At 27.3% G+C, this 13,427-nt stretch overlaps 1 protein-coding gene across 7 annotated transcripts in view; it reads left to right on the forward strand.

Moving 5' to 3' along the window:
- The first annotated feature begins 2,949 nt into the window (after nt 1-2,949).
- LOC136075565 (transcription factor RFX4-like) overlaps nt 2,950-13,427 on the forward strand; it is a 31,311-nt gene continuing 20,833 nt past the window's right edge. For 3 of the 7 annotated variants that reach the window (XM_065789077.1, XM_065789079.1, XM_065789078.1), the window contains exon 1: nt 2,959-3,096. The gene's annotated coding sequence lies outside the window, so the exon portion shown is untranslated. Of the gene's footprint in view, nt 3,097-6,156; nt 6,286-13,427 lie in introns of those variants that run through there. The other 4 variants (XM_065789081.1, XM_065789080.1, XM_065789082.1 and 1 more) reach the window with 3 other exon arrangements.

Here is a 13,427-nt window from a genome sequence, read left to right on the forward strand (position 1 = left end):
TGTATTGCACACAAAAAATCTTGTGGTAATTTTTAAAGTCAACAAGATTATTATCTATTAGATCGAACTTCATTTGTAGATTTAAAATAAATGCAACATCCAGAAATGAAACAATTCTTTTAGTGTAACATTGAAATATTGCAAGATTGCAACGAAAGATTACAACATTGTTGTTATTGAGTTATTGTAACAATTTGTGAATTTACGTTGCAGTTACGTTGCATCAATTTTATTATTGTCTCGATAAGTTAAATAAAACTTAAATGAGTTGCCCACCCCATAAAACATGATGGTGCCATGTAACAACAACTTGTACAAGACATTTGATCTAACTGTCCAAGCAAGATTTGTTAAACCCACTCCTACAGTAACAACTTCAGTAGTAATCATTGCTGCAGCAACATGATTACATGTTTGGCTCATTCATTTTTTAAAGCCAATTTTTATAAAAACTGAAAACTTTTAAATCATGATAATCATTTATGTCATTGCTACCTAAATCAGACATGTTAAACATCAGTTAAAAATAACTGACAGATTTGACACTGTTCCCTTCAGGTAACTAACCATCTGTTAAGAGTTACAAATCACCTAATTTATTATTTTTAATTAATTTTTTTTTGTTGATACTGTTCTTCCACTGCTTTAATGGCATTTAGTATAGACTCCTTTTTACTAATGTATAAAACACGCATGCAACTAATTTCCTCGTTTTTTCCAGAAATACATAAATTTGTCCAAATGTTGAAGCATTTGGACAAATTCATTTCATTAAGTAAATTTAAATTTGTGTTAATAATAGAAAAATAATCAAACAAAAGTAGATCTTAAAAAATTAGCTCGGTATTTACTCAGAAAATTTCTTGTTCGTAAAAATTTATTTTTATTCACACAATTTGAATCGAGGCCTCAAAGTTTTGACGGTTTTTTCTGATTGGTTAAATAGATTTTTAATAGTAGATTGAGTATTTGAGAAGATTTTTATAATATATTATAAAGTGTTAAGAAAAAAATCTATGAATTACCTATGGTTTCATTTTTTCTTCAATATCAATTAAAGCAGTTTTTATAGCTTCTTAAACGACTTTTATTTGTACGACTTTTCGTTTAATGATATTTTAACGTAAATAATTAAATATTTTTAAGTTTATTTTATTTAAACTTTATATAACAGTAACTTCGAAATCCATTAGATAAATTCCTTATTACGATTGAAGAAATTAAAATTAATATTCTTTTATCCGAAATTTTTAATTATTTCTAAAATTTATTCCATATTCTAGCTTAAACAAACGGAATTTACATATCGAAATAAGAATCAAATTTACTCCAAGTTTTAAAACTACTGGAGATTTGGCTCTTTAAACTTTACGTCTTAACATTAAAGTGAAAAACTTAAAGACTCTGAAATTCGAAAAACTTTAAGAATCGTTAAAACTTTCAAAAACTTGTCGTTAAGTTTTTGAATTTTCAATCGTAAAATTTCAAAGCAAAAGATAAACAAATTGAAAATTAAGATTTCAATTACTTCAACAAATTGCAATTGACGGTATAATTAGATTTGCGCTGTTGTTTTTGTTATACAAATATTATATTTTCTTTTTTATATTTTAACGTTTCGATTTCGATCGAAAAAACTGTATGATCATTGTGCACCTGTTTTACTCTAAATAACCTTTACAAAAGAAAATCTAGCAATCGCTTGATAAGTAAGCGCTTTTTATTAAATGCAAATAAAATACCAAACTGCTATAGCTAGCGCTTTATATCAAATGGAAATTAAATACCAGACCACTACTTAAAAAAGTTACACTACAAAAGTTGCGACCTAAAGATGGAACTTTTGTGACGGGCTGCAATGTTATGGACCCAAGATTTATACTAATAAAGTTTTTATGTACTAAAAACAGTAGTATACTCTATTTTTTATATTTAATTATTTCATGTAAGAACTGGCAAAAATCCAAAATTCATGTTTATAATAAACCCTTAAACTACTTTTTAGACTATAATAATAAAGAATATTTTTCTCTCTAGGAATAATAATAATAACAAAGAATATTTCTCTCTCTAGGAATTTAGCTGATAGATAAGGGTTTAAAGCTGCAGATTTAAATGATAATAATATAAAAATAATAAATTTTTAAAATTGTTTATTGTACCTTATTATATATATATATATATATATATATATATATATATATATATATATATATATATATATATATATATATATATATATATATATATATCCAAAACCTAAGGAATTTCTAAATTAACGAACGAAAATTATATCAAAATACTGTCACGAAAATAAATCCTTATCAAAAAAATTTATAAGCTCGCTTAATTCGTTATTAACTTAACTAATAATTACTTTTCAATCTCTAAGTAAACAAATAAAGAAAAGAAAGATAACTAAAGATCTCCAAACTAATAAATTATTTATATTTTAGTCTTAGCAATTGGTTTTCGTTTCGTCTTAATTAAATTAAAACATTTATAACTAAGTTTCTCTCTTTTTACACTCTTTTCACATTGTTCTCTATTCCTCTCTCTTTCTTCCTCTCTCTATCCCTCTCTCTACCCCCCTCTCTTTCTTCCTTGTTTCTTTCTTTCCTCTCCATCGCTCTTTTTTTTCCTTTTTTTTTAAGTTATTTTATAGTTATTTAGATGGTAAATGATAAATAACAAAATAAAAATACCAAAAAATGAAAATAAATGAGGAATACACAGTATTAAGGCATCAGTGAACAAAATCTTTCATTTTTCGTGTACTAGGTTGTTTACTCGAGAAACAGCTGAATATAAAGAAAATTCAAACGTAACGACACAATAGTAAAACCCTAAACACTTTTTGTTTCTATGGAGATTATTTACTTGCGAAAGATATTTATCAGTTCAATAAGCATTGTTTAATGCTCTTTTTTTAAATATTGATATCTATGTAAAAAACCCGACAACTATTGTGTTAAAAGACACGTTACCTTTGAAGCGATGTTTTAAGCGCTCGAACTTAATAAATAAACGTTATGTTGCTTAGAAGTAAGAGAGGCATTCAGTTGTTATGCATAATTCAGACTAATTTTTTGACAGGTATTTTTATATATTCTTCTGTTACTTAGATATTTTTTTCGTAACTGGGAAACCACGTCTAAAAAGTATAAGTATGTTGCACTTTGCAAATAAAATTAAGTTGCAACTTTTTGTTGCATAAAGCATCTTTATTTATTTATAATTTATATAAATCAAAACTTTTGGGATATAATTGTATGTTAAGTTCATCTCGGATTTATTTCCAATAAATAATTACCAATTATTATTTTGTTGCAAACATCCATAAAAACGGATTAAAAGCGGAGGGTGAGGTTAACATAAAACAAGTTTATTATTGGAGCGAGAGTTAGGAGTAGCAATTTATTTATTATTTTTGCAGTTTTTTATAGTATTAAATTAATAAAAAAAACTTTGAATAGGGTGTATACTTATGGAAGGGTATTTAGGATAAAATAAAATATTGATCAATTCTTAAAAATGAATGTTTATAATTTTTTCATTTTTACAGTAATTTCTCTTTATAATTTAAAATACTTAAAATAAGTTGATATAAAAAAAAGTGCGCTTTAGGTTTAGTTAAAATTCTGTCTGTTAAAATTATTATTTTTAAAAATTAATTTATTTGCTGTCAAAATTTAAAAAATTAAAGTAGTTCAAAACTTGATGGGATCAAGAAGAAGACAAGTTGTTTCATCACCAACCTCTGTGATACATTTCATACATAATGAATAAGTTAGTAAACATGCGCTAAACTTTATTAAAACACTTCAGAAAATAATATTTCGGAGGAATTCCACCGAAATATTATTTTTATTCGATTAAATAAAGAAATAAATTACAACATAAAATAAAAACTGAAAAAGTATAAATAACTATTAAAGTAATCAAAAAAAAAAAAAGTTGAGTTTTATTATAAATAATGAGGTATAAATAAGTATTAAAAATTTTTCAATTTTTCAGTTTTAAATGTTAATAATTAACCTTAAAACTTTGAATCATTTTCAAAAAAAAAAATTCTTGCTAAATATATCTCTTTTTTTTTTTTTTTAAGAAGTTTATTTTGCCCTCTACAATAAATACATTTTTCATATATATACAACAAAAATAAGTAATGACTGGTGCAATAAGAAGACATTCTGTTTTATCACCGAGCCCATTTTTATAAAATCGTGATTTATAAATATCATATTACGTAGGCGTAAATATACAAAGTAGTAATTAGTAATTGCTAAAATGCTTTCATTATCTGTAGTTGCAAAAAGAAAAAGAAGGTAGCTGCAGTTGCAAAAAAAAAACGATTATATACTTGTAAAAAAAATAATATAAAAAAAAGATGTAAAAAAAGAGATATAAAGATATATTTATATTGAGAGAGTAATATCATTAATAAACTATGTTATTATGTAACTATGGTGAATTGTGATAATAACATTCTTTTAAACGAACTTTTTTTAAGCTATTTTGATTTTTTATTAGAGCTTTACTTTATTTGAAAGAAACATTTTGAATCTAGCATAGTGAGATCCATAAATGAGAACAACCGTTTAGTTTCTTTTTTAATTCGATCAAAAGTGGTTTTCTTTTTATTTGTAAGATCTGAAAATAAATTGTTTACATTAAATAACAGTATTGAGGCACCACTTCTGATTAGAAATTTCAGGCTGCTCCAATTCACCCGCGTCCCACTTCTCCCCAATCTTCCCTATACTTATTTTTACTAACTAACTTTGTGTCCTGGTGATAATTAAACATTAAACTTGACAAAAACTTTCAGGGTGTAAGTTAAAAGGAAGTTCAAAATTTGTTTTAACTAAAACAATCATTTTACTTTTTTTTAAACTAGTGAAAGAAAATATAAAAAAGATAAAGTTCTGTATATCGAAGTCAATGTTAAGTAAATGCCAATTCGGTTGAGCCATCAAATTTTCTATAGCATAGTTTTGATTTTTATTCGAAAAAAAAAAGAAAACTTTTCCAAATAAAAGTCCACGATATTGAATCCGCTAAGAACTTATTATAAGATGAGTTATGGAAACAACAAAGTTATTCTCTGAAATTCTGTAGATTATTTATGAAAATCCCATTAAAATAAGTTTAAAATGCTGATGGAGATAAGCCACGCTTTAAACTTTATTAATATCGCCTATTTTTTTTTTTAATTTTAATTTACCTCCCCCAACTTCATGAAGGTCGCTACAGTCAAAGACGCTACTTTTTGTTGTGATTACCTCTTTCAACTCTATAACTCCGAAATACAAACATTGATGAACAAGACCGCTGCGTGAAGAAATAAGTTAAGCGCAATATTACCAGGGACGTGGGTAACTTGGTAACCAAAACACTTGGTCACTAGGGTCCCATGATGAATATTAGGTTTATAAATATTTAAAGCCCAAAGCTCGCGTATGAATGATTCGCAATAAGCCAATTGTCCAAATGTTACCTTGCAAGCATGGTAAAATTTGGAACATGGTAACAAACTATATATTATTTTTATATATTATTTATATTATATAGATTATTTACATTTTATAAATTATTCTTTTTAATATAATGAGATTAGTATGGTTATGACTAAAAAATGTATGCAAATTTTTTTCCTGTAGTCACAAATGATAAACTTTTGTAACCTAATTATTTAAAAATTATTACTAGAGCTGGTTCAAATAAAAATTCCTGCATCAATGGCATGGTGGGTGTCTTATTTTATCAGAAATATTTTTCTCCTAAAGTATATTTGAACCTCAAAAGAGGTGAAGTATTTTCGAGATTTCCTAAGTACCAATCGTTTTTAAATGTTCTTAAAGAAGTTATTGTTAAAAAAAACGTCATAAAAAAATTTAAAAATCTTTTTAACAATAAGTTTTTTTTTAAAAATTTTTTAAAAAACTGAATGTTATATAAAAGTTTTATTTTTTTTTAACTTTCCATAAAATTCCGCATCTTTTGAGATCCAATTTGATATATTTTTGGAAAGAAATATTTTTGGGAATATATGGCACCCTCCATGTCGTCAAGTGTTTTGATGTGTGACCATGTCGTTGGATATTTTGGTGTGTGAACATATTGTTGGGTGTTTTGGTTCAGAAATCTTTTTTTGAATTGATCAAAATAAATATGAATTTCTTAATCAGTATTAAAATGTTAATTGATTCCTACTACAAACCAAAAAGTTTTTTTTGTCATAACTCTAGTGATTAGTACAAGCAGTGCTACAGTAAAAAAGATGTAAGTAGCTGTAAATAAACCTAAAACTTTTTTTTTTTTCGGGCAGTATTTAAGGTGCTCCACGAAGCCTTTCAGTCTAATTACAGAGCACCATCAAAGAGTATTTAACAAGGAAATTCACGCCTTTTTCATTACCTTTTTCAGTGCACCATGGCTGCTAAATTTTAATTATGCATTATAAAAAAAAGGTTTTGTTTTATAAAACTTGAAAGTGTTATTTGAGATTTTAATTTTAATATCTTATGTTGATTTTAATATCTTATGTTGATTTTAATATCTTTGATATATTTGATATGAGAATTCCAGGACAAATTTTTTATCTAAATATAGTCTTAAAAAGTTATTGGTTGATTTTCTTTTTAATACTAATTTTATTGATTAAAAGAACGGATTGGAAGTTGATTAAAAGAACTTAGTTGCATGTCGTTTGGTTTTTGCCCGTCGTTTCGTTTTTGTGTTAACTAATTATAATATTATAGTACCATTAGCGGCATTACATTTTTCTAGTTTTTTTATTTGAGATTTTTGCATGTTTTGCATGTGCTTTCAAATGTTTTATATTAAATATGTATATACACATAACCAGCTGTGGCACAGTGCGGATATATATTTGAGCACATGCGACGTCAGCTTAGAAGGAGGCGTGAGCTTCCAATCAAATGCTCATCCGCGGTGCTCTGTGATAAGACCGTAAGGACTTCTTAGGGCACCTAAATAAAATTAAAATATATATTATATTAGATTGCTCTGTTCTTTTAAGAACATTGAGCACTCTATTCAATAGAATACATTTATAATTGTTGTTATAAATATATATATATATATATATATATATATATATATATATATATATATATATATATATATATATATATATATATGCAAATTATGTTAGTGTATTTTACAAATAAAGTGCTCAATGTTCTTAAAGAACAGAGCAATTAATTAGTAAAAAACACTTATCTAACTTTCTTCTTCAACTTAAAGTTTCACCATTGCTGGATCGCTTTTTGCAATTTTCTTTTCAAATTTTAGCTCGAAATTTTGAAAGCCACTTTTTTTAAGAGCATCTTCATAAACGCGTTTAGAAGAGTTAAAAATATTTTCATTAGAAGAGTTTTGGTTTAGCCTATTGTCAATTGAAATTGGAATTTGTTTTAGAATTTGAGGGGGATGGTTCAAATTCACATTAATATACAATAATTCGTCATTAGGCTTTTTGTAGGGCTTATAGGAACTTTCTAAGAGGTTAAATGTGACATCAAGAAAATTCACTATTTTTAAATTTATGTTTATTTCAATTTGGAAGCCAAAAACTTTTATTATATCTTTTCTTATTTTATCGAGTTGTGGCCTTGATTTTTTATGGATTATTATTAAACCGTCGTCACGATAAAGACCTAATTGATTAATTTGGATTATTTTAGCTAGGGTATTTAAAATATATAAACCTACAAATTCGCAAATTTCTGCTCCGTTGTAACTTCCCACTGTTACATTAAAGCATTCGTGCGTGGTTTTTTTCTTCCACGTTTCCTTATTAAAATAGAGTAAAGTTTTTCTGCAGTGCTTAATTATACGGATAGTGTCCTCAGTAATTTCTAAATGGGATTTTCCAAATTCTATTGTTTTATCTAAAATTTCTGCTGTAATTGAGGGGTAAAAATCAATAGTATCAAATTGTATAAATGTGCATTCATTTTTATTGTTAATTTTAGAAAACCAATCTATAACATCAGTGGTATTTTTCCACTGATGTAAACCTAATTTTTTCCGAATAGAGTTGTTAATTTTGTAATATAAATACCACTTAAAAAATCATAAAAACAAATGACCAAATTAAACTATCCCCATTCCAAAGAAATTTATTTAATAATTACTTTCTGTAACTTCCCGTTAATCAAAAAATATATTAATTAAAATTTTTTTATAATAATTTAAAACTTCCTGTAAAATATTTTTTTCTATAAATTGAATTTGTTTTGAGATATAGTAACTCTTCCTGATGATCCAGCAATGGTGAAACTTCAAGTTGAAGAAAAAAGTTAGATAAGTGTTTTTTACTAATTTATATATATATATATATATATATATATATATATATATATATATATATATATATATATATATATATATATATATATATATATATATATATATATATATATATATATATATATATATATATCTGCAAAAGGTACTATAATATCATAATCAGCAAAAAAAAAAGTTTTTGCTTTTTTCAATATAAATGAAACCCATGAAAATCTTTATACAACTTAATTAAACTGTATTCAGCAACAATAACTCTTTATCACCATTTTTCTTAGACACAACAACAAAACAACAACAAGCTTTTATGTTTTGTTTAGGTTTCTATGCCACGCTGTCAAAATACTTTTTGAGATGAAACCTGTTAATCCTTGAGATGGATATCTATTTTCTTTTTGTAGGATCAAATTTATTTCAAGTTAGCATTCAGCAATCAAGTCAAACTTATGAAAATAAAATTATTGCGCATTATAATCTTAATATTGTTTAACTACTGATTTTATAAATCAAATTTTTAATTAAAACAAATTAACAGACAACTGCCGTAATTTATTGAGACTATTTAGCCCGAATTTTGACATATTTTGTGCCTTTAAATTAAAAAACTTTTCTTTAAAGGGGACACCACAAGATTTTCAAATCGGAACAAAAATTCTCCCAAAATAACCCTATGGTATCCCCCTAATTGAGAAAAATTAATTATGAAAAAAACAAGATTTAGAAATTCACACTTTCCCAATAAACAACCGTGTCTATGGTAGAGATGTACTCGAATCAGCTCACCCTGCTTGTAATGGTGCTTGTTTATGCGTTTTTTGTGAATATTACATAGTTTGTACGAATGAGGAGTTCTGTTTATATTAAAATACTTCCAATACACTTCTTTTTTAAGACAAATTTTCTTTTAAATAATGCATAATAAGTATGCAAAGAAATCAAGTTTTCGAATTTTTAGCATTTTTAGCATTTTTATAAAATGAGTTTTATTTGCAACCTAGTATTCAACCATATTTTTAAAACAAAACGAAAAACAACGTGACTTAATATATTTTTTTAATTTATGAAAAAAAATCTATTTGTAAACACGCTAATAAAGAGCAACTAATAAAGAGTCCGGTTCAGTGTTGTTAGTTAGTCCAGTTTAGCGTTGTTAAAGCGACCAAATTAAAAATAAAATAAAAAACACAACAACTAAAAAATGGCTTCAAATTTCATATTATGGTTGGAAAATACATCACTCAGTGATGAGCGTCATCACGCAGTGAGATTTAGACATCACTATAGCCGTGAGAGCTTTGCTATCAGTTATCAATTTATGATTTATTTAAAAGTGATTTTTTCAGATACCAAAGAGTAAAGAATAATTAAGAGGAAAATATTTTACTTTTTGGAAATGAATAACAAGAAGCGTTCCTTAAAGAGATGAAATTAGACCGGAATTATTTAAGTCGTTGAAAAAGTATTCCAGTAAACTTGATCTGCAAAATACCAATAAAACTAAACTAATAGTCTTTAAAGTTCCTGGAAAGAAAAAAAGAGGATTTCACAATATTTAAAAAAAAAGCCATTCAAGTCTTAAAAGGATCTCGAAAGCAGCCTAGCTTTATAGTAAACTTTTTAAATTAGCTTACTATAGTCTGTTTTGTAGTGATTTGGTGAAGTGCCCTCAATGAACCAGTGCCCTCAATGAAACAGCTAACTTGCTACTTCATAAATTTGACACTATATGAAAAAAAAAAAAATCAGCAAAAACTATATGCCACGTCGAAAATAAATTACAAGATGCACCTCTTATCAAAAAATTAAAGTTGAAATTAAGAAAAAGAAACATATTTACAAACTAGCTAAAAACAACGCAGAATCTAAGTATCACCCTTCTATGATAAGGACGTTCATAAAAACTGACTATTGATAAGACTGTAAGGACTTCTTGAGCACCTTATAAAAAACACACACACAAAAAGACAAAAATAAAAAAGAAGTTAGTGTAACGACATGGTTTGTTTTTTCTGTATTTCTGTATTTTATCTGTATTTTAGTGTTTAAATAAATCAATTTAAATTTAAAATTAACCTTTTACAGGCCCGTGTTAAACAGAGGGAGAGAGGGGAGGGACCAGCAAGGGGATTTGTCCCCCACCCCAACAATTTTCAAATCAATAACTTTGAAGTTAGTTTTTAGAAAAAAACAAATAATCACAAATTAGGAAGTAAAAGAAAAAAAAGGATAGAAAGGTTCTAGTTTGTTATCCGTATTTTCGGCAGTTCCTTTGACAAAAAACTTTAACCTACTACTATTTGACCTACCCAGAACTATTGCCCCCTCCACCTCTCCCAATATATTTTTTGTCGGGAGGCTGAATAAGCACGAATTGGCATAAGTGCGAACTGGCATAAGTGCGAAGCGTTGTAAAAACTGGCATAAGTGTGAACTGGCATAAGTGCGAATTGACATAATGCGCCGAACAATTTTGTAAAATTGGCATAAGTATGAATTGGCATAAGTGCTTATTCAGTCGTCTCATTTTTATTCCTACGGGCCTGTTTTATTCATATCATCCTTGCAAAGCCGCTGCGAAATTTGTCAGCGTGTACAAGTTTTAAACGTTTTAATTACCCGGTGTAACGTTTTTAATTTACTGCCGTTAAAATTTTACTGCGCAGTAAAATTTCAACGTTGGAATTTTACTGCTATCGTTATTATTTTACTGACTTTTTTAATATACGGTTTTTAGCGTTTATTTTTTCGGCGTTTTCAAGATTTACAAAAATATTAACTTTTGTGATATCAGGAAATATTTGAATGGCAAAAAGTTTCCTGAAGATGTAAACGAGAGAGGAAAGAAGGCAAACTTTAAAAGGCAATTTTAAAATTTTGCAGTTATAGACAACAAGTTGATGTATTGCAAAAAAAAATATTGACATGGTGAGAAAAACTTTTTAACTAATTCAAAGTTTCAAAAAAAAAATTTAACAATTAAAAACACTTTTTGGTTCTAATTATTGTTTTTATTTAAATGTCTACAAACAAACTTTTTTTTCTCTTAGGTGATTGTGGTAACAGATCGAGAAGAGCAACTAAACATAGTTAAAGAAGTTCATGAGGGTCTAGGAACTTCAGAGAAAGCTGTTGCATTAGCCAGTCACCTTGGCATTAATGATGTTAGAAAGAAAATATCTTCAAGATTTTTTGGCATTTAATAGTGGGGGATATCACAAAGCATATAAATCAATGTGAGCGATGTCAGAAAACCTTCAACAGAAATCTTAAAGTCTCTCCTGCTTTAAAACCTGTTAAAGTGGAACAACAAGTAGTGAAGCAAGTTGGTGTGGATTTAATTCAATTACCTGAATCGAATGGATTCAAATTTGTGATTGTTCTTATTGATCATTTTTCTAAATGGACTGAAGCTGAACCTCTAAGCAACAAAATAGCAGTATCAGTAGCATCCTTTCTCTATAGGATTATATGCAGATATGGTTGTTTTAAAATACAAATCAATGACCGAGGTCCGGAGTTTGTAAACTCTGTATCCATTGCATTACATGACATGACAGGTACTCAGCAGCATGTTACCTTGGCTTACCATCCACAAGTCAATGGCCTTGTAGAAAAACAGAATCAAACAACTAAAAAAGCAATTATTAAGATCTTAAATGAAAATGTTCAAAATTGGGTGTTAGTTTTAGATGGAATCCTTTTTGCTCTACGTGTTAGATTCAATGGGGTACTCACCATTTTTCCTTATTTACAACCAACAATCCTGCCTTCCTATCGATGTAAAATACATAGATAAACTCAATGATGATGAATATAATCCTGTATATGATAAAGAGGTTTTACAAAAAGCTTTAGAAATGAAAAGAGGAATTGAAGAAAAAGCTATGAACAATATTGTTTGTTCACAAAGAAACAAAAAATTGACTATGACAGAAAGCATGCAACAGCATCAAAGTATTGTGTTGGTCAAAAACTTTTAAGAAATCTTAAACGAGATGATAGGAAAGGTGCAAAAATGACTTTCTCGTTGCTGGATCCATATGAGATTCTTGATATTTTATCAAATTCTACATGCTTATTGAGTAACGATAAAGGAAATAACACATTGCAAAAAAAAAAATACTCTCTACATCATCTTAAACCATTTATTGAAAAGGAAAGTAATGTCTGAATTATCTTCAGAATGTGGTGATAAAAATTAATTTTAACACCACCTCAACCTAATGGAACATCCCTCCAAAGATGTTCGACAGAAAATTGCTGAAAAACTTGCTCTCAAAATACTTGTTACGCCAGATCTTATTAATGCATAAGAAACTGATGTACCTTTGAAAATGCATGTATGTAAAGCTGATGGAAATTTTTTTTTCCGAGCAATTTCGTTTTTGCTGCCAGGTACTGAATGTCAACATGTATTTGCTCGCGATCTGGTTGTGAAACACTTGATTACAGAACCTTGCTCCAGTCTTTTATCAGGATATTTAGGTGATGACGTGGAAAGTTATCTCACAAAAGTGGTATATCCGTAGATGGCATATGGGCTACAGATGTAGAGATTCTTGGTACTGCAAATCTTATTGGAATTGATATAGCGGTGGAATAGATATGGCTAAAATATCCAGCTTCCACTAAACTTGACCAACTAAAATCTCATACTATTCTTTTAGAAAATAAAAAACAATAATCATTTTAATGTTGTTTTGTCACTAAAAACTTTAAAGTGAGAAAAGTTTGCACTGAAATAAAATGTTGTTGGTTCCACTTGTTTTTCATATTATTTTAGAAGTATTTACAGTCCTATTGGAAGTATATCTGAACCCATTCGTCAGATATATACGTCAATAAATTATGGCCTTCAGTTATTAGAAAATTTATTTGATATATGTTCCCAAATGTAAAATCTTCTAATGCTAAGAATAAGGGAAAATGCATAACTTTGCATAAAAAAGTGAATTAAAATCTAATGCTAATTATTAATGCTAAGAATAAGGCTAATTATTAATGCTATTAAGGCTATTATATTAATTATTAAGGCTATTATTATATTATTATATTAATTATTAAGGCTAATTATAAATGCTAATTATTAA

The sequence above is a fragment of the Hydra vulgaris genome, chromosome 01 (genome assembly GCF_038396675.1).
Source record: "Hydra vulgaris chromosome 01, alternate assembly HydraT2T_AEP".
In the NCBI taxonomy this organism is placed as follows: Eukaryota; Metazoa; Cnidaria; class Hydrozoa; order Anthoathecata; family Hydridae; genus Hydra; species Hydra vulgaris.